The sequence below is a fragment of the Microtus ochrogaster genome, chromosome 5 (assembly GCF_000317375.1).
Source record: "Microtus ochrogaster isolate Prairie Vole_2 chromosome 5, MicOch1.0, whole genome shotgun sequence".
In the NCBI taxonomy this organism is placed as follows: domain Eukaryota; kingdom Metazoa; phylum Chordata; class Mammalia; order Rodentia; family Cricetidae; genus Microtus; species Microtus ochrogaster.
In genome coordinates, this window is record NC_022012.1 from 39,303,874 (window position 1) to 39,323,024 (window position 19,151).

At 48.1% G+C, this 19,151-nt stretch overlaps 1 protein-coding gene across 4 annotated transcripts in view; it reads left to right on the plus strand.

The window, feature by feature from the left end:
* LOC101996474 (FXYD domain-containing ion transport regulator 6) overlaps positions 1-19,151 on the plus strand; it is a 27,576-nt gene that overhangs the window by 2,018 nt on the left and 6,407 nt on the right. The window lies entirely within an intron of this gene.

A 19,151-nucleotide genomic window follows, 5' to 3' on the forward strand; every position in this document is an offset into this window, starting at 1 on the left:
TCTCTCACACACACACACACACACACACACACACACACACACACACACACACACACCAGACTGGGTGAGGCTAAGCAGAGAGAGGTCAGTTTCTTCACTGTTCAACCTTGTCCTGGATTCCTGGAGTCTGAAGGGGGAGAAGTCCAGAAGGGATCCCCTGGCGTCTCCCAGGGACCTTCAGGAGAAGGTGAAAGAAAAACTTCCAGGCCTCCTTAGTAGAGGGCACCTCTGCTAGGTGCCAGACTCCAGAGGCTAGGCTTGGCTCGAACCAGAATTTATATATCTGCGGGCTGTGTTCTTCCCACCCTGAGCCCGGCAGTCCCTTCTGACTAGAAGGGGCTCTGTGGAGGGGAGGGAAGCCAGCTATGGAGACCCAAGCAGACAGAAAGAAGAAGCAGGGAGCAGAAATGTCAGAGAGAGAGAGAGACAGAGACAGAGAGACAGAGACAGAGAGAGAGGAGCCAAAGAGATGGAAGTCAGGGTACCTGCACTGTGTGGAGTTCAGGTCTCTCTCCCTTCAGTCCCATCTTCCCGCTTCCTGATTGCTCCTCCAATCACTGTTGTGCATCTGGGAGAGTAAGCTGCATTGTCATGGGCTGTAAATTGTCAAGACACTTTCAAGACTTGTTCTCAGATGGTGGGAGCTTGAGGGAAGCATTTCCCCTCCAGGTTCCAGCTGATATTTGGATTGGTGGAGAACCCGTTTTGTTCAGTCATTGAATGGCTTTGAGCACCTACTATCTATCTATTAACTTCACCTATTATCTATCTATTAACTTCACCTACTATCTATCTATTAACTTCACCTACTATCTATCTATTAACTTCACCTACTATCTAACTGTTAATCACCTATCTATCTATTAACTTCACCTACTATCTGTTAACTTCACCTACTATCTATCTATTAACTTCACCTACTATCTATCTATTTACTTCACCTACTATCTATTAACTTCACCTACTATCTATCTATTAACTTCACCTATTATCTATCTATTTACTTCACCTACTATCTATTAACTTCACCTATTATCTATCTATTAACTTCACTTACTATCTAACTGTTAACTTCACCTACTGTCTATCTATCAACCTCTGGGGACATGACAGTAAGGAAAGAGATACAGTCCCTGACTCCAGTGTCTCAGGAGCATGACACAGTGGGGAAACTGAGGCGAAGTCTCACAGCCAGTAGTGGTTGAGACCACTTGGGCAAGATTTTGGATCTCACACTGTCAGGCCTGTACCTCTTACCTTCTTCCCTCGGTGACTGCCAGTCCTTTGGAGATGGGACTGTCCCTTCTAAAGTGAGGGTTGCCTCATAGATGTGGATAATAGAAGCACCTACCACATCATATTTTCTTAAGAGTATCGTTGGAGGCTGTGGCAAGGAGAGGTGAGAAGAGCAATTTCATGGAACTTAGACCCTGTCCCCCCACAACCTTTGGGACCCCCCACAGACTTGGGTAACCAAGCCACCTAGATTCCCCCCATGGAGAGCACACAGTCCTCAACCTCCACTCTCTCCCTGTCGGATGCAGCAGGTTACCATCTGGATGCAGAGAGTGCCAGGGAGCCCCTAGGATCACCAGGATCACCATCTAACTGACTGCCCGTCTGCCCCTCCTGGAGTACGCAGGAAAGGCCCAACTCACAGGAGACAGAGCCTGTGGCCCACAAAAAGCCTGATTCTGGCTCCCTGGCCTACCCTCTGAGTGCTATGCTTCCCAAGGGCAAGTGCATTTATCCCACAAATATCATCTTATTGGACACACCACAGGTCTCTTGGTGCAACCTAAAATGGCTTGGCCTGTGCTCGAGAAACCCGAGGCCTCCAGGACCTTAGACATTTGTTCCCGCATCTGTCGACAGGGGATTTGCTCATTTCCGAGCCACCTCCTTCCTCTAAATGTGTGCGGATTCCACAATCTTGAAAAAGATGACTTCTCTCTGTAGGTACCAATGTGGTGGGGATGCGGCTAGGCAGAGTTGGTAAAGAGACTGTCTAGGCACTCTGGAGAAAGGTCCTCTTTCATCACTGGCCAGCCAATGGCTGAGAGGCCAAGGATGGTCTGAATGGGGGGCGGGGTGTTACTGGATAAGAGTCACCATTCTGTTCTGCCAGGACACACATGAGGCCTAAAAGGCTTAAAGGACCTAAAGGGCCACCTCTGCGGGGCATGAGACTGGGACCAGCATGTAGTGGGTCTCTGAAGATCTCAGCACAGTTTAGAGAGGTCGGGGACACATTACCTTGGACCTCTCTGGCCAAGACAGAAGCTGGAAGCCCATTTAGTGGCATCTTCTCTGTTTTAAAGCCAGCTTGGAAACAACATAGGAAAACTGTCACAAAGATGTCTGGCTGGGTGAGGGAGCAGGGAGGAAGAGCTCCAGGCCCCGGGGATCGAGCTGGGACTGCGGGAATCTGCCCGGTCGAGAACCATGAATTGGGTAGAGAGAGTCAGAGACCCCCTGCTCGCCACAGCTCCAGAGCAAAGCCGGGCCTTGGCTTCACTCATTCACCATCTTAGCAAATTCCAAGTCCCTTCAACAAGGCAGGCCCTGTGGGCTTCTCAGAAGCCTGTGGAGCCGCGGTGCCCTGCTTTTTTCTCCACTCCCGCTGGGGTGGATCTGATGATTTTGCCTGTCCTTCCCCCTGCCTGCTGACCTCACCTCTATCTCCCTCCGCAGGAGAGCTCCCCGACTCACCGACTAGCACGTGCACACTCTCACGCAAAATCCCGTCCTCACACATACGAATCTTTCATCACTGACACATAAGCAGGTGCCTGCATGTTTCTGCACACCTTCCTCCTTTACCCAGCAGCCGTCTCTCACCCTTGGGATGGCCCTAGTGAGTTCTTCTCAGCCACCAGATTTGCTATCTGTGGCTCCCGGGGCTCCAGACTGGTTCTGCCACAGCCCCTGTGTATGTCTGTCCATCACTGAACAGTGACAGGTGCATGGTCCTATCCTGCAGGCCCTCCGTAGTCAGCTGCATGCAGGTGCCCTCCCCAGCCCTGTGCTCTGTCTTCTACTTGAGACTTACTAGAACATGCTCTTCCTGCCTGTGGAGCTGGGGGTGACAGCCTTTGTAGAACCATAAATTTAGGTTCTGAGGCTTTCCGGATTTTTTTAAAACTTTTCCTTATATGTCAAATGAGCACAGAAGAGATGTATTGGGACTAGCTCTGCAAAGCAGTTGAACAATGTTGATTACTCGGTCTTACTGCCATTAGGATAACGTCATCCTTCAGGTTCCTCTCAAGTGCTCATTTCTCCAGGAAGCACGCTCTAATTCTCAGTTAGCATTTAAGTGGGCTTACAGACATCCCTCCCCCCTTCCATTTCCCCTCCTCCACAAAGGCAGGGTCACATGGAGGAAGTCTAAGGTGAGGGAGACCATAGGTGGAGTCAGCCTTGGCTAGGAAGTGTTGAATCCTTGCCTTTGTTCCCATCCCTAAGGTGCCCATTTCTTTCTTCCCATCTCTGGTCTTGAAATGACTCTTCCTTGGCAGTCTGGCGGATGCTGAAGGCTGATTCACTGGCCCATGATGGATTTTGACGAGACCCAGATGGCGTAGATGAGGAAGTGAAGTCCTGGAGTTGGGGGAAGCATGAAGAAATGCCTCAAAATGCTTAAAATATACCGTTGAGATTCTCAGGTGTGCTGAGCTTGGGGTGGATTGTGACTTAAAGGGACAATGATGCTGAAATATCAATTAATTTCTTGATCAATCAATATCTGTAGAGCATTTTCTGTACCCAATTTCTGGGGATCTAGAGATGTTGGCGTGTGTCTTTGGCATTTATAGTTTTGGGGGGTGTCCGCACATGTGCACGCGCGCACACCCACACCCATACACGGAAAAGGTATGGACCATGTCATCCTGGCAATGGAGCAACAAAGGTGCAAGGTGAGACGGGAAGGAACAACTTCCTAAAATAGACAAATAGGGGCAAGTCAGGAGTCTTAGCTTCCACACACTGTGGGTATCAAGTCCCAAAGGACCTTTATTTGCCCCTCCCGTCTCTGGGAAAGAATATGAATCCATGCAAAGTGTAGGTGGAAACGTGAAGGCCGGAGCTGTGCTTCCACAGGGAAGATGGTGATCCCTGGAATATGATCAGCCCCTGAGTAGGATAGCGTGGACCTGGTCTCTGGGTCCTTAGCCTGGCAATGACATTAGGTTTCTGTCTTTGCTGGTGGAACTGCTCTTTTGGCCTCTGTGAATGGACATTTGTTAGCAGGTGTGTGTTTGTGTCGCACATGCAGGATAGGGGGTGATCTGTCTCTAACTGGCTGGGTCACTCCCACCCAACCCATGGCTCCTGTTACCTAGACTTGCTGGAACGGGACAGTTGTCCTGGACAGACAGGAACCCCAAACTCTGCTGTTGGGTGTGGGATGCTTGGGCCTGGCTCGTGCTGGGCAGCTCATGTCCACTGCCTGTGTTTGCGTTGGCTATAATAACCTGATGATTGCAGTATTCCTCTGGGGACTGGCTAGGATGGCACTGAGAAGACTGTCTCAGTGGACAGTGACAAGCCCCAGGCCCCTGCTGGTAGGTCAGTTTGGAGTCTTTCCAGGAAGACATGTAGAGATCAGGCGTGGGTTTGAGTTGTGTGCTGTGCTTTCCTTTCTGAGGAAGAGCCTGGACTCCATCCCAAGGCTGCTCTCACTCTTTCCTCTTGTGGCCAACTTCCCCTCTCCCAGAAGTAACTCCAGGTTAAAGGTCACGGCTCCTAGAGTTAACCCCTGGCCCTGGCCTCCACAGACAGCTGGGTTTGGTACTGGGCTCTCAGAGAAACAGTTTTGGTCTTGGGGACCTGGGGTTCCCCATCTTCCATGAAGGAGGCATGGTGAAGAAGAACCCCTAGTCACTGGACCCTTGCCAGTCATGAAGGCCTATTCTTGAAGGGGTGGGGAGGAGTCATAACTGCCCTGTTGCTAGGCTGCCCAGCTGCCTTTTGGGCACTACAAGGATTTCAAGTAACTCAAGCCACCAGATTTCCAGGTCTCTCCAAATGTCACCACCTTCTGTTCTGTCCTTTCCCTTACCAGCTTTGAGGCCATCTCTCCTTATCAATTCTGCTCTGGAATACTGGGGGTGGGGTGGGGTGGGGCGGGCAGTCTGCGGAGAGAGCAATCATTTCAAGTGAGGCTCTTAAACTGAAGAATTGGTGCCTTGTTTACGCAGTGGGTATTTAGAATACAGGGCAAGCAAAGGGGCTACGGATCTTTCAGTGGCCTCTCTGATCGCAACCCAAAACACTTGCTTTAACAGACAGCTTTAAATGCCTTGGCAGGCTCTTGGCTCTGTGGCTGTGAACCAGCTCGGCCGTGCTTATTACAGAAGCCATGTGGTACAGGAACACCTGTGTTCTGCACTGTGCCCGAGCTGATGGACTGGGGATGAATAGCGGTGGAGGACTGATTTGGTTTTTTAACTGAATATTCAAATTCAATTAGGAACAGACTTCTTTTTTTTAAAAGAATGGTTTTAAAACTTGGGTGTCAAACTCACAGAGATCCGCCTGCCTCTGCCTCCCGAGTGCTGGGATTAAAGGCATGCGCCACCACCGCCAGTCTGGTCTACAAGAGCTAGTTCCAGGACAGGAACCAAAAAGCTATGGAGAAACCCTGTCTCGAAAATCCAAAATAAATAAATAAATAAATGAATGAATGAATGAATGAATGAATGAATAAAACTTGGGTGGACAGCGCAAAGCCTAAGGCCTTTCCTTGTTCACAGCTTCTGCTGTTGCCACCTTCTTTACCTTATTCCAGCTACTGCTGTAACATTGTAAATTAAAATCGATATTCTAAGCAGATGTCCCTAGCGTTTACCCAATGTCCCCTTTCTGTCCCAGGATCCTGCCTCCGGACACCACTTTGCATTTCGTTATCATGACTCCTTGGGCTCTTGGCTGTGGCTGTGTCTCTGTTTTGATGACTGTTGCATTAGAAGGAACCTGGTCAGGTTCCTGTAGGGTGTTCTGCTCCTGGGATCTGGCCAGTGTTTTCCCATCGCTAGACTGGGCTATGGGTTTGGGGAAGGAAGATCACAGAGGTAAGGAGTCACTGCCATCACATCCTGTCATGTTGAAAGCACCAGGTCTCCCCCCATTCATGCGCCAGCAACACCGTTCTGGTACCTGTTGTTAGAATTCGACTCTCTCTACTCCCTGAGGCAGATATACTAACCCATCAGTATACTCTCTCTGGCCAGCTCGCCACCCAAGACTTGCAAGTCTGGGACTGAGTGGCAGCAGAAGCTTAAAGATGTGCCTAGCAGCTGCAGACTGAGGCAAACCATCGTACCAGCCTGGTAGATAGCAGACTACAAGGAACAGACTAAAGGGTTGTTGCCCTCAGAGTGACTACAGATGAGCTCTAGAACGAGACTGGAGCCAGGGAGGGAGAAGACAGCCTGAGAACATGGCTAGATCATGGCTCCATCAGGCAAGGCTCTGTCTCTCTTGCTTAGTGGAATAGGTCAGGCCGATAAGCGAGGGGTCCAGACAACAGTAGGTGGCCATGGTTATTAGGATGATAAAACTGACATTCTTTCTCAAATCATAACCTCTTCCACAATGACTCTCTGCATCTCAGCCATACAGAGATGAACTCGAATAAGTACCCCAGCCAGGGCATCAGCGGCTGTTAGCATCAGGGGTATTTCTCTTTCACAAGTAGATGTATTGACATAAAAAGTCTGTGTCGAAGATGGTATTATGGGAGAAGACGCCTTCCTTTCAGCTCCATGCCCTAAAATTCTCACCAGACGAGACACAAGTGATCAGTCGCTCCATGCCCCTTATGGAAGGCTGTCAGCTGCTGGGCTCCTGGTTCTGTTGGTATTGGCTCTGGATTGAGCTCCAATGGGCAGTATCCCCTACAGCTGGTCAGGGCCACAGTCCAGCTTCAGCTCACTGGAGGATTCAGGACTAAAGGATAAGAGTCTATGATCTGATACATCAGACTCCTTGAGCCCAAGGAAACAGAAGGGCCAGGAACATCTTAGGAATAGTGCCCAGGTCATAGAGAAGTCGATTTGGCCTGACTTATGCACCTCGAGACCCAGTCCTCCTAGGGGCACATTAAAATGTCCTCTTGCAGAAGGCAGCCTTTCTGAAGGGCTCTTGGAAAGGAAGAAGCTTGGCCTTGCTGGCTAGAGGAGCCTGGGGACCTCAAGGGTTGGGACACTGCTGTGCCTAACACTGCCCGGCTGCCAGGGAACGGCTGAGATGCTTTATCCTGCCCAACAGCTGCCTGTTGACTTTTCCTGTGCAGGCTCCAGCCTCGTGTGTTTTCCTTTCTCTGCTCCTCAGAGCATCTGGGTAACTAGGGAGTCAGGGGCATGGCCAAGGGAGCCCAGCTAGGCTGTCAGGCGAGGACCCTGTTGGGAGGACAATGGTAGAGAGAGTTGGCTTTTCCTCAAGTGTAGATGTCAGTGTTCCTCGCAATCTTATTTCCTCTCAGTTTGTCCTGTTCACTCCGCTGGCTCCATTTCTGGTGGGAACACCATCCGTCCCCAGGCCCACTTCAGTCCCATCCTGTCACCTCTTTCCCTTCTTTGCCTGCCAGTGAGAATGCTTCCTGGTCCTAGTCAGCACCCTATTCTCTGACTCCTCCTCCAGCATATTCTTTGTGTCACCTGCTTCAGGGCCCTGGGAACAGCTGTTGATCGTGTGACAGTGCTTAGGGAACCAGTGTCCACTGTGTGCCAAGCCCTCCCGGCCTCATGTCAGTGTAGGGCACTAGAACCTTCTAGTGTTTTTAGGACAGTGCAAGGAAGAAGAGAGAGATAACCAAAGGACTTTTCATGGCCCCTCTTCTTTTCCATGTCCCTGTTTTCCAGGAAAAGGCAGGAAAGGAGGAAGGAAGGAGAGGACAGAGCCAGGCAATACCAACTGTAATGAGTCCAACAGCTGATGCCTACGGAGCTAGTACTGTGCCAGCTACTGAGCCCAGATCCTTTCTCGGGTAGGGTCTCATGAAATCCATGATTCATGAGAGTACTGTGTAGCTGAGACCTCAGACTCACTGTAGGGAGACCTGAACTCCCAATCTTTATGCCCCCATCTCCTGAATTCCGGGATTACAGGTGTGTGCCACCATACCAGGCTACACACTGATCTGTCTTCATTGCACGTAAACTGAAATGGAGCCTGTCCTCAACCAGGCAAGGCAGGGACGGTTACTCACAGAGCTGAACTTCAAGAACATTAGGCTATGCTGCCTGGGGAACAGATGGCCTAGTGCCCATCAGAACCTTTTCCCTGCCCCTTTTGGCAGCTTCCTGCTTAGCACACACACGCACACACACACATACGCACACACATACACACACACACACACACATACCCTATCTCTCTCTTTCACACACACACACCCTCTCTCTTTCACACACACACACACCCTCTCTCTCTTTCACACACACGCACACACACACACACACCATCACACACACACACGCCCCATCTCTCTTCCCCCCATGCACACACACATACCCTATCTCTCTCTCTTCACAAACACATGCACACACGCACATGCACACACACGCATGTGCACGCACATACACCACCTATCTCTCTCTTTCACACACACACGCACACATACTTACATGCACACATACGCGCGCGCGTGCACACACACGTGCGCACACACACACCCTATCTCTCTCTTTCACATGCACACACATGCACATGCACACATACGCACATGCACGCACACACACACACCCTATCTCTGTCTTACACACACACATACACACACATGCATGCGCGTGCGAGCACACACACACGCCATGCCTCCAGCCTTGCATCTCACCACCGCCAGGCTTTTCTGTCTCTTCCTTCCTCAATTATGACATCTCAGGCAGCAAGGGGACACTGGAGTCTCCTGCCGAGAGAGACTGTGAGGGGCAAACTTCAGCAGACTTCAGGCTGAGGGTAAAGGAGATGAGGCTGTAGGTCAGGCTCCCTCCCAGGAGGAGAGCAGTGCTAAGAGCAGGGCTGTGGAAGGCAGACAGAAACTGTGTCCACTCAAAGGCCATGGCATCCATCTTAGAGACTTGAGATCATACCGCCACCATATCTTCAGCAGCAGACACAGGAGAGCTAAGTGCTTCCCAGCAGGGACACTGAATGGTTCCCAGTGGGGACTCAGGGGCCAGGGTACTTGGGACTGAATCTGGCCTGTAGAGCTTTGGAAAATAGCTAACACTTTCCCTCCTTAGTTGGCCTGTTGGCATAATGGCAATAGTCGTCATGGTGGCCACTTCCCAGGTCACAATCCTGTTCTTGAAGCAAGCCATGTAGGACTATGCTTGTGTGGCATGAGCACCCGATAAATGTTGCATATTGCGATCACGGGGCTCCGCAGCTTTCCAGACTCCTTCACACGTGTCATGTCACTTGACCTTTGTAGCAGCCTTGAGAAATGGGCAGGATGATCAGCTGACTCTCCACTCCCACCCTCGCCTAGTGAACTGCATGGACTTGTAATCTGTCTTGAAAAAAAAATCACACTCCCGAACAAACAGCTCAGTTCCCACTCAGGGTGAGCTGGCAGGCATTCTGCACCCTGCTGTCCCTCTCGTTTGTGTGAATATGGATGAAGGGGAGAAGCTGGGAGCTTGGCTGGGAAAAGCTGGACCCTTTCCTGAGGAGTTCATCTGACCCCCTCGCTGGGCAGTTAGGTCTCAGAGTTTGCAGGATTGGGAAGGAATGAGAAGAGTAGCACCTGCCAGGGGACATGGGTCCGTCATAGAGCCACCGTGCAGGTAGTCCACTGTGGGGGACGGAAGCCCTCCTCTGTGATCTGGGGCTGTCTGGTCCTCCCCAAGGACAACCTACTCACATCCGGAAGACTACTCTCCCTCCACCAATGGAGAAGCAGACTGAGCAAGGTAGACGTGTAGAATCCAGCTCTCACTCACTTTTTCTGCCCCAGTTTCTCTCCCTGTGAAATGGGTGTGATGCTAACACGGCCTTCAGGAGAGTCTTTCTCATCCCACAGAGGAGTGAGTGGGTGATGGGAACTGGTCTTTGCCATAACTCTGACTGTGTGGGGGCTGGGCCAAGCGGCCATCCCATGTCATAGCTGTAAATAGTGCAAGGTCAAGCTGCTGAGAATAACAAAGAAGCCAAGGGCTAAAACCCAGAGACCGACCTGTTGGACACACACTAGCGGAGGCTTACATTCCTAAGAATGGTCTGTTCTGTACGTGTCAAGCGAGAATTTCCAGGCACTGGCCTGCTCCTTTTAAGGTCTCCTCAGCCTTGTTCCTCTGTGGGAGAAAGCTCCGGGCTAGATTGTATCTCTCAGAGGCCCTTTCTGTACCAACTCCCTTATGTCCCAGAAGCCAGCGGGACTCCCTTAATCCCCTCCCCAACTTTGCTTCTCCAACCCAAGTTCAGTCTCCAGCCAAAGGAGCCTGTCAGTTTGCTTCCCCCTGCCCTTGCTGCCCTGGCGCCTGCTAGGCTGCCTCCAGGAACTCTCCAGTGCCGCCCAGCTTTCCTGATACAAGACTGACTGTTCTCAGCCTCTGTTCATCAAAACAGCAGGCAGAGTCAAAGGCATGGGTCCTTGAGCCAGGTCCTACCCATAACTGGCAGCCAAATCAGGTCTCTCTCATCGGATCCCGGTCTTCCCAAATTAAAGGCAGATACTTTTGTCTCATTCTATCCCAGTCTGGCCTGCTGCGAACCCACATCCATCTGGAACCTTCACATCTTGTCTATGTGCTGTACCGGGCACAGCCTTTACTCATGACATCATTGAAACATGTGGAGATACCCTAAGCTAAATCGTGTCCCGTGATCTCTTATAACAGCCCAGGCAACCTGTCAGCTTAAGCCATGGGGCTCAGGAACTCTGTGGCCCTTTGGAGGCTACCTCCTGGATATTCCCTACCTGAAATCTCACTGGGATATCCAAGCAGGCTGTGATGATGTCAGGATGCATCATCTAGGGGCTGAGGCTGCAGAAAGGCAACAGGCCCCATGCAAGGGAAGGGACGAGTGTCTGCAGGTAGAGCAAGGCAATTTCACCCCATTTGGCGCTCCTACCTTGTAAAGAGAAATGGTTGTCAAATTATAGCACAATAGTCGCGGGCATTCTGGCCTATCTCATTGCTGCGTGGAATCAGAAGTAATACAGCATGTTGCCGTATCATCAACTGGTGGCGTCTCTTCCTGAGCAGCTTTTACCCAGCAATTAAGTGAAATTATGTGACTCAGTGTGGAAAGATAATCGCTGGAGGAACTCTTCTGATTGCGTTCTCCGCACGCACGTGCGGCGGGTGACCGCGCAAACAGCAGCATGGCGGGAGAGGAGATTAACATGGAAGGGCTGCTATCAGCTGTAGTGTGGCTGTGTGCCTGCCGGGCCATGGATAGAATGAATCATGGAAAGGAGAAGACACAGAGGTGGAATTCTTCCTCATACTGGGCTTGAAAGGAAGCTGCGGAGATCTGACAGAATGGTCTAGAGCAGTGCTGATCAGGATGCTAAAATGGGTCAGAGTCCTGAACTCCAGCAGTGATAACGGCTCAGGTGCCCTGTCCCAGCCAGCCAGGGGTGCAGGGCCACAAAACAAGACCTTTCCACTAGGCATGTTGAGAGGCCTGGAATGTTCTTGAGCCTCCCTCCCAGTTTTATCCATGCCTGCCTGGCTTAGTCCCCAACCTGAATATTCCTCCCTCCTCCCATCTGTTCCATGAACTCTGGGCCTGGAAGTGCAATTGTTACGTTCCTCCATCTTGGTCCTCCCACCTCAGCTGAGCCCCTAGCGTGCGTGCGTGCGTGCCTGCTGTAAGGAGGAAGAAAGGAATGCAGAGTTTGAAAGGGCAGAAGGAGCCAGGAGCCTTACCATGGGGGGAGAAGAGGCCAGGATAGAATTCCTTGGTTAGTAGAGGAACAAAGGCATCTGTGTATGTGGTTTGGCCACTGGACACCCAGCCAGCGCCAGCTGTACCATGGCTGTGATCTTTCAATGCGGTCTGGGTGCCAAGAGGCAACCTTGGAGGAGACTCATGCTGAGGGGACTGCTGGCATAGCCCAGGCCCCAGCAGCAGCTTGGAGGACTGAGATTTGGTCACTTCTGATTTATGTTTCTGTCAGTGCTCTGCAGCTTGATCACAGATGTCTGCTTTAGAATACAAAGGCAGGTCGTCACTCTGGAGCTCGGCATTCTCCGTCCTCCATACTCCGACTCCATCTCATCGGGGTTCTCACCGCCCACCCGTCGTGCTTCAGCCAGACTGGATTATTCACTGTTTTGGAAGGTGTCTACCACTAGAAATGGAAATACTTGGGTTGCTGTCACAGTCTCCTCCTGTGCTATGTAGACATTACCAGTGGACCCGGCCTCATTTTGATGCCTTCTAGGAAGACGCTGCCGGCAGCCACTGTTGAGTGAAGTACTGTGAGATTCAGCTTAAATCGAACTTGAATTCTGTTTGCCGTCCCTTCTTTCCATTGCTCCCGCTTACTGCCTTGGCTCACCTCCCTCTCCCCTCACCCCCGCTTGTCTATCAAAATCCCATCCTGCTCTCAAGGCCTGACTGAAATGTCAGCTCCTCTGTGGGCACCTCCAGGTCCCCTGTCAGACTGTCCTTAGGAATAGCAGGGTCTTTGCTCTATGAAGGCCCCTAAGGGTTGATTGAATTTTGTTTTACTTATGAGAGAAGGTCTCTCTATGTAGCCTGGGCTGGTCTTGAACTCATGGAACCTTCTTACCTCAGCCTGCTGAGTGCTAGGAGTATATGCATGAGCCCCATTGAGGGATTTTAATGTCAGTTCCCCCTCCTTCCAGTTTTTCAGTCTGGGCTTCTCTGAACAAGGCACAGATATATTTTGACTGTGTAATTTGAGATGGAACTTGATCTGGAAGTAGTAATAAATTTGACAGAGGGGAAGGAAGAAGGAAGGAAGGAGGAGGGAGGACGAGGAAGGAAGGAAGGAAGATTTCACACATAACAGGTACATACAACTTATTTCCCTCTTTTTTTGTTTGTTTGTTTTTCAATACAAGGTTTCTCTGTGTAGCCTTGGCTGTCCTGGAACTCGCTCTGTAGAGTAGGCTGGCCTCAAACTCGCAGAGACCTGCCTGCCTCTGCCTCTGCCTCCTGAGTGCTTTGACCAGTATATTTAAGTCAATTTGAGTGGCTGAATGATGATTTTTCTACTGTAAAACAGTGGTCCCAGCTTTGCTGTCATGGGGCTTGCCCCACAAGAAGGAAGAAAGGTGCCCTTACCAGTCAGTCATTCTGCTCTACATTACCAAACACCACTTAAACTTGAAAACCAAAATAAACCTTCCGACTAAAATCCTATGAAATCAAAGTAGCACAATTATGTAAAGTGCGAACCGAATGGAAACAGAGCTGCTGAGAGTGATGCCAGTAGGCACTGCTGCCTTTTGGAGACTAATAAACACGGAACCTGCAGGGTTAGGAACCACCCATGACTTCTTCATTAGGCTGACCCGTGAGAGGGGCCAACCTGTTCCTAGGTTGGCATTGGCTACTCTCAGTCCTCAGGGGGAAAAGAAAAACAAAATCTCAGAATTTTCCACAGATTTAATATAACAAATTTGAGCTCACAATCAAAGACTACTAAACCAAAGTAGTGTATGTGCATGTGTGTGTGTGTGCATGTGGGTGTGAGTGTATGTGTGTGTTTGTGTGTGTGTTGGGAAGGAACCAAGAAAAAACAAATCACAGAAACGACAAAGCAATTTATGCTCCTAAGAATTCAGGACTTTGAAATTAGCAGATACAGAAGATTAAAGAATAAAAACTAAAAACAATGTCGAAAGCAAACAATGAGATCCTAAAAATGAACAGGCAACAAAGACTAATTAAATGACCAAGATATTAGGAAAAAGAACCAACCAGAACATATCAAAATAATGCAATCATTGAAATAGGGAATTAAGTGGGGAATGAAACAGCAGATTAAACACAGCTAAAGGGAGAAAAGAAATAATTCGGAAACAATCACCCGGCATATAGTGCAGGAAAGCCAGGGAGTGGAAAATATGAATGAGCAGCTTGATGATTCGCAGAACAGAGTAAAGGCGCCCAACACATTCCCAAGCCACAGTCTTAGAAGAGAGAAATAGGGGGCTGGAGAGAGGGCTCAGCAATTAGGAGCATTGACAGCTCTTCCAGAGATCATGAGTTCAATTCCCAGCAACCAGATAGCGATTTATAATGGGATTTGATGCCCTCTTCTGGCATGCAGGTGTACCTGCAGATGGAGCACCATGTACATAAAATAAATATTTAAAAATCATACTGAAAAACCACTTTGAAAAAAAAAGAGGATGAATACAAAAGAGGAATTGTGTGAGGAGATGAAGCCTGGGAGTTGGTTAGGAGAAGGAGGAACTAACAGACAAAAGAAACACAACAGAATTCATAGAAATAAACCCACATTTATTAGTGAAACTCAGAACACTAAATACAGAGAAGGAGGCAGAAAGAAGGTCTACAGACACACAGAAACAGGGTCTACAATGAATATGTCTTTATTAAAGGATATTCTAAAAGAAAAATTGGTCTTCACTGGAAGGAAAACAGTTTGAAGGGAGCCTCAGAGCTAACAGAATAGTGGACGGTTCTCCTGGTGACTGGATTATAGTATCTGTTTCATATCTAATTACCCACCAGACCACAGCCTTAAATAACTGACCTTTGTTATGTTGCGTATTTTCTGAGGGTTAGTAATCAGAGAGCAGCTTAGCTGGGTAGGTCTGGCTCAGGCCATTTGAAGAGGTAGAGGTCATAGGAGGCCAGGCCACCTGCTTCCAAGCTTGCTTACTTGGTAGTTCATGGCAGGCCAAATCCTAGTCAGCTTTGAGACCAAGACCCTTAATTCTTTGTCACCTGGGGCTCTCTGCAGGGGTGTCCAAGTCCTTAATAGACCCAACACAAGGTTCTGGAAGGCCGCCATTCCTGTCGCTGAGTCTGATCACATCTTACAAATCCTGATATCTATTTCATAGGATTTTTTAAACTAGCAACTATTATACAAAAATGGAATATACATCAAGAAATCACTATATGGGAGCTGGTGAGGTGGCTCAGAGGTTAAGAGCACTGGCTGTTCTTCCAGAGGTCCTGAGTTCAGTTCCCAGCAACATGTTGGCTCACAACCATCTATAATGTGATCTGGTGCCTTCTGGCCTGCAGGCATTCATGCAGACAGAATATTATATACATAATAAATAAATAAATCTTTTAAGAAAGAAAGAAAACCACTTTCTAGTCCCTAAACGACCCAGCTAATGGATGATAAAACAATTTAAAACTTCCTAGTAGATTATGGTGGAAGCATAGGGGTGAATTTAAGTCCTTCCTGATTATGGCATATTTTAAGATTTCTGGTTTCATTTTGGGTAAATCAAACTGTCAAATTCATTAACATAAAATGGAAAGGATTACACTTATTCAGCATATGTAACTTCTCACCAAAGAAACTCACAATAGTCTAAGCACATATAGAATATAACTTTTAATAACTGACGAGAAGCAGTTTAAAGAAGGAAGAACTACGTTGGTTCACAGTGTAATGGGATAGTCTGTCATGGCAGGAAGGGTGTGTAAACGTGTGTGTGCATATGTATATGAGATCATTGTTTCTATACTGTATTTCACCTTAAGTCTTAGTCAGTGTGCAAATTTGTGTACATGTGTGTAAACGTGTGTGCATATGTATATGAGATCATTATGTGTGTAAACGTGTGTGTGCATATGTATATGAGATCATTGTTTTTATACTGCGTTTCACCTTAAGTCTTAGTCAGTGTGCAAAGACAAGAACTAGAAATAACCCGTGTGCTAATTAGCAGGAAACACCACTCTGACATTCACAAAGTCTGTCCACAATGAAAACACAAAGGTATCTGGGTAAATTATTAGAAATAGAAGATCTTAGCTGGGCAGTGGTGGCGCATATCTTTAATTCCAGCACTCAGGAGGCAGAGGCAGGTGGATCTCTGTGAGTTTGAGGCCAGCCTGGTTTACAAGAGCTAGTTCTGGGACAGGCTTTAAAGCTACACAGAGAAAATCTATCTCAAAAAAAAAAAAAAAAACAACAAAAAAAAAAGGGGGCCTGGAGAGATGGCTCAGAGGTTAAGAGCACACTGGCTGCCCTTCGAGAGGTCCTGAGTTCAATACTAAGCTATCACATGGTGGCTCACAACCATCCTTAATGAGATTTGGTGCCCTCTTCTGGCTTGCAGGGATACATGCAGACAGAACATTGTTTACATAATAAATAAATCTTTAAAAAAAGAAATAAAAAAGAAATAAAAACTCTTAAGATTACTGCATTTAAAACCAATAGATAAAAATCACTTGTTTTGTTCTATACTACTTAACATGTTAGTATTTAAAATAGCAATATAATTTTTAATGAACCCTGAATGGATCTAGCACCTATGTGAAGGTGTCATAGAGAATATTGGCAAGGTCCTGGAAAATGAAAAAAAAAAAAAAGCTTATAAATCTTGAGGCAATTGGAATCAGGAGAATGTCAGTTCCTCCAGGTATTTTCACGACAGTTCTCATAAAAACAGGGCCAATGAGACACTCGGGAGATGGAGGTATGCACCTCCAAACCTGACGACCCGAGTTTGATCCCATGACCCATGTGGTAGAAGAGTCATGGACAGAGAGGAGATATTAGAATATTCAATAACTGAGGTTTAGTGTCAAGATTGAGAAAATGGTTTGAAAATGAAAAGAAAAAGGATGGGAACATCCCACCACCTGTGAAGAAATGCAGGCAATGACCACCAGTGCTAAGTGACCGGATTAACACCACATTTTATGCCTTTAGCTTAGTAAATATGATGACATCTGATAGTGTCATATACTGCTTAGGACCGAGAGCAGCAGAGACAAACCACATCATTTGATGGGCTGTTAAGATGGGAATGACCTCCGCAGGGGACAACTGAACCTGTGTACGGTGGCAGTTGGCAACCCCAGCTGGGACTCCAGAGCCATGCTCACTCTCGGCCATCATTTCCGGGCTGCAGTGTGAGACTTGTCAAGGGGCTGCGTTGTATTTCTTGCAAAAGACACAAAACAGCGGAGTACATCATTCACAGTAAATGCTGTTTGGTGGCCGTGTTTTCTAGTATCCACGAATGTGTGTTTGTGCTGGTCTGTAACATAATCCTGTTCCTTTGGAGAGTGGGTGCTCAAAATTGTTAAAAAATACAAAAATTAAAAAAACTCTTGATTATAGGTGTGCTCCAGATAGCACACATCTAAGTGTCCATAACTATATCATTTAGAGTTAGCAATATATTTTTAAAGACACCAGACGTCCATTAACAAGAAAATGGATTACTACATAGTAATTTGCCTATCACATGTTAAACATGAATTAACTATGATTCTATGTAATAGTGTCGATAAAAGTTCAGAACAATGTTGATTAAAAAGTCTCAGGAGACTAAATATTATATTAAAATTATAAAGCTAAAAATGTTTTTGAAAGCTTTACTAGGGGTTGGGGAGATGGCTCAGTTACTAAAGTGTTGGCCCCTCAGCTTGAGGACCAGAGTTTGATCCCTTGAACTTATGGGGGGGGGGTGGAGTGGAAGCTAACTGAGTCTCAGCACTGAGAAGGTGAGGAGGAGAATTGCTGGGATTTTCTGCCACCCAATCTAGCTAAATCAAATCCATCAGCTCCAGGGTCAGGAAGACCCTGTCTCACGAAAGAAAGGAGACTTCTCATGTTGATCTCTTGGCTCCACATGCATATGCGTGTCCCCGCGCTGACTCTGAGCATTTACATACGCATGGAACCACACTAAGCAACGTGACTGGATATATGTGTCAAGCACAGTTTTAAGAAGAGCAGGTGTATACGTTCATACAGTGGGAGATTATTCTTTTTAACCTAACCATGGTTAGGCATGGTTCGATGTACAGCTATGCTGCCCCCTGGTGTCTGACTGGTGAATGGCAGCTGAGCCACTTGTTAGAATGAGCGAGGGCTGGGCCATACTAGCCAGGCTGTAGCCAGGCTAACCCTACCTGGAAAAGACTTAGCAGCTTTGTACGCTCCTGATTTGAGTTCCTCTCCCATCTCACTCTATATAACTCTATGACCCTGAGAGTAATAAGTGTAACTCCACTGATAGATGTCTCTGGTGAAGCCAACTGGTCCTGTGTGTCCCATCCAGGTCCTTCCCCCACCCCATCCCCAGGATTCAGTGGTAGAGCAGCAGTGTCTTCCAGGGAAGGAGGGACTGAAAGCTGATGCTCAGGAACCTTTGTCCACGTTCCCTTTATGGAATCAAGTCACCTTTTGGGAGATGATGACCTGGTTGTCTAGGGGAAGCTGATGAATACAGAGTAAACAGCACGGGGGTGGGGGGCAACTTAAGGAGATCATATATGGATGTCAGGGTTTGCTGTAGAGCTTGGGGAAAAAAGAGTAACCTCCACCCCCTGACTGTACTACAGGGCTGGTGAAAACCCTTCCTAGGGGCTGGAGAGATGGCTCAGTGTGGTTCAGTGCTTCTAGCGCTCACTGCTCTTCCACAGGCCCAGCACTCACACCAGACACCCCAATTGTCCGTATCTCCAGCTCCAGGAGATCCGATATCCTGGATCTTCCAGCCTTCAGGGACACCTGCACACATATAGCAAACATTCATAGACACACATGCACGCACACAAATAAAATATAAATAAATCTTTTTTAAAAACTTCCTGGTGGTCTGTTGACTGTGAGAGCTGGACCAGGAGCCTCCAAACTTAACGAGGCAGAGATAGCCTGGAAGAAAGACACTGGGGGGGATCATCTACAAAGCCCCTGGGGTGTTAGGCTTTGAGTTACTGAACCATCATATGACCTTGGCCCTGCTGCTCCCTCTATGAAGGTCATTTACTATCAGTTCCAGACCTGCATAAGGGACCTATGACAGTGTCTGCTCAGTATTCTGCCTCATCTGGCATAACAGAATTGAGCAGGCAGAGCTCTCTGAGAGTCCGATCCGGCAGTAGGTACAATGGTCCTGGTGATCTGAAGTAACCTCAGGTCACACAGTAGGTACAGTGGTCCTGATGATCTGAAGTAACCTCAGGTCACACAGTAGGTACAGTGG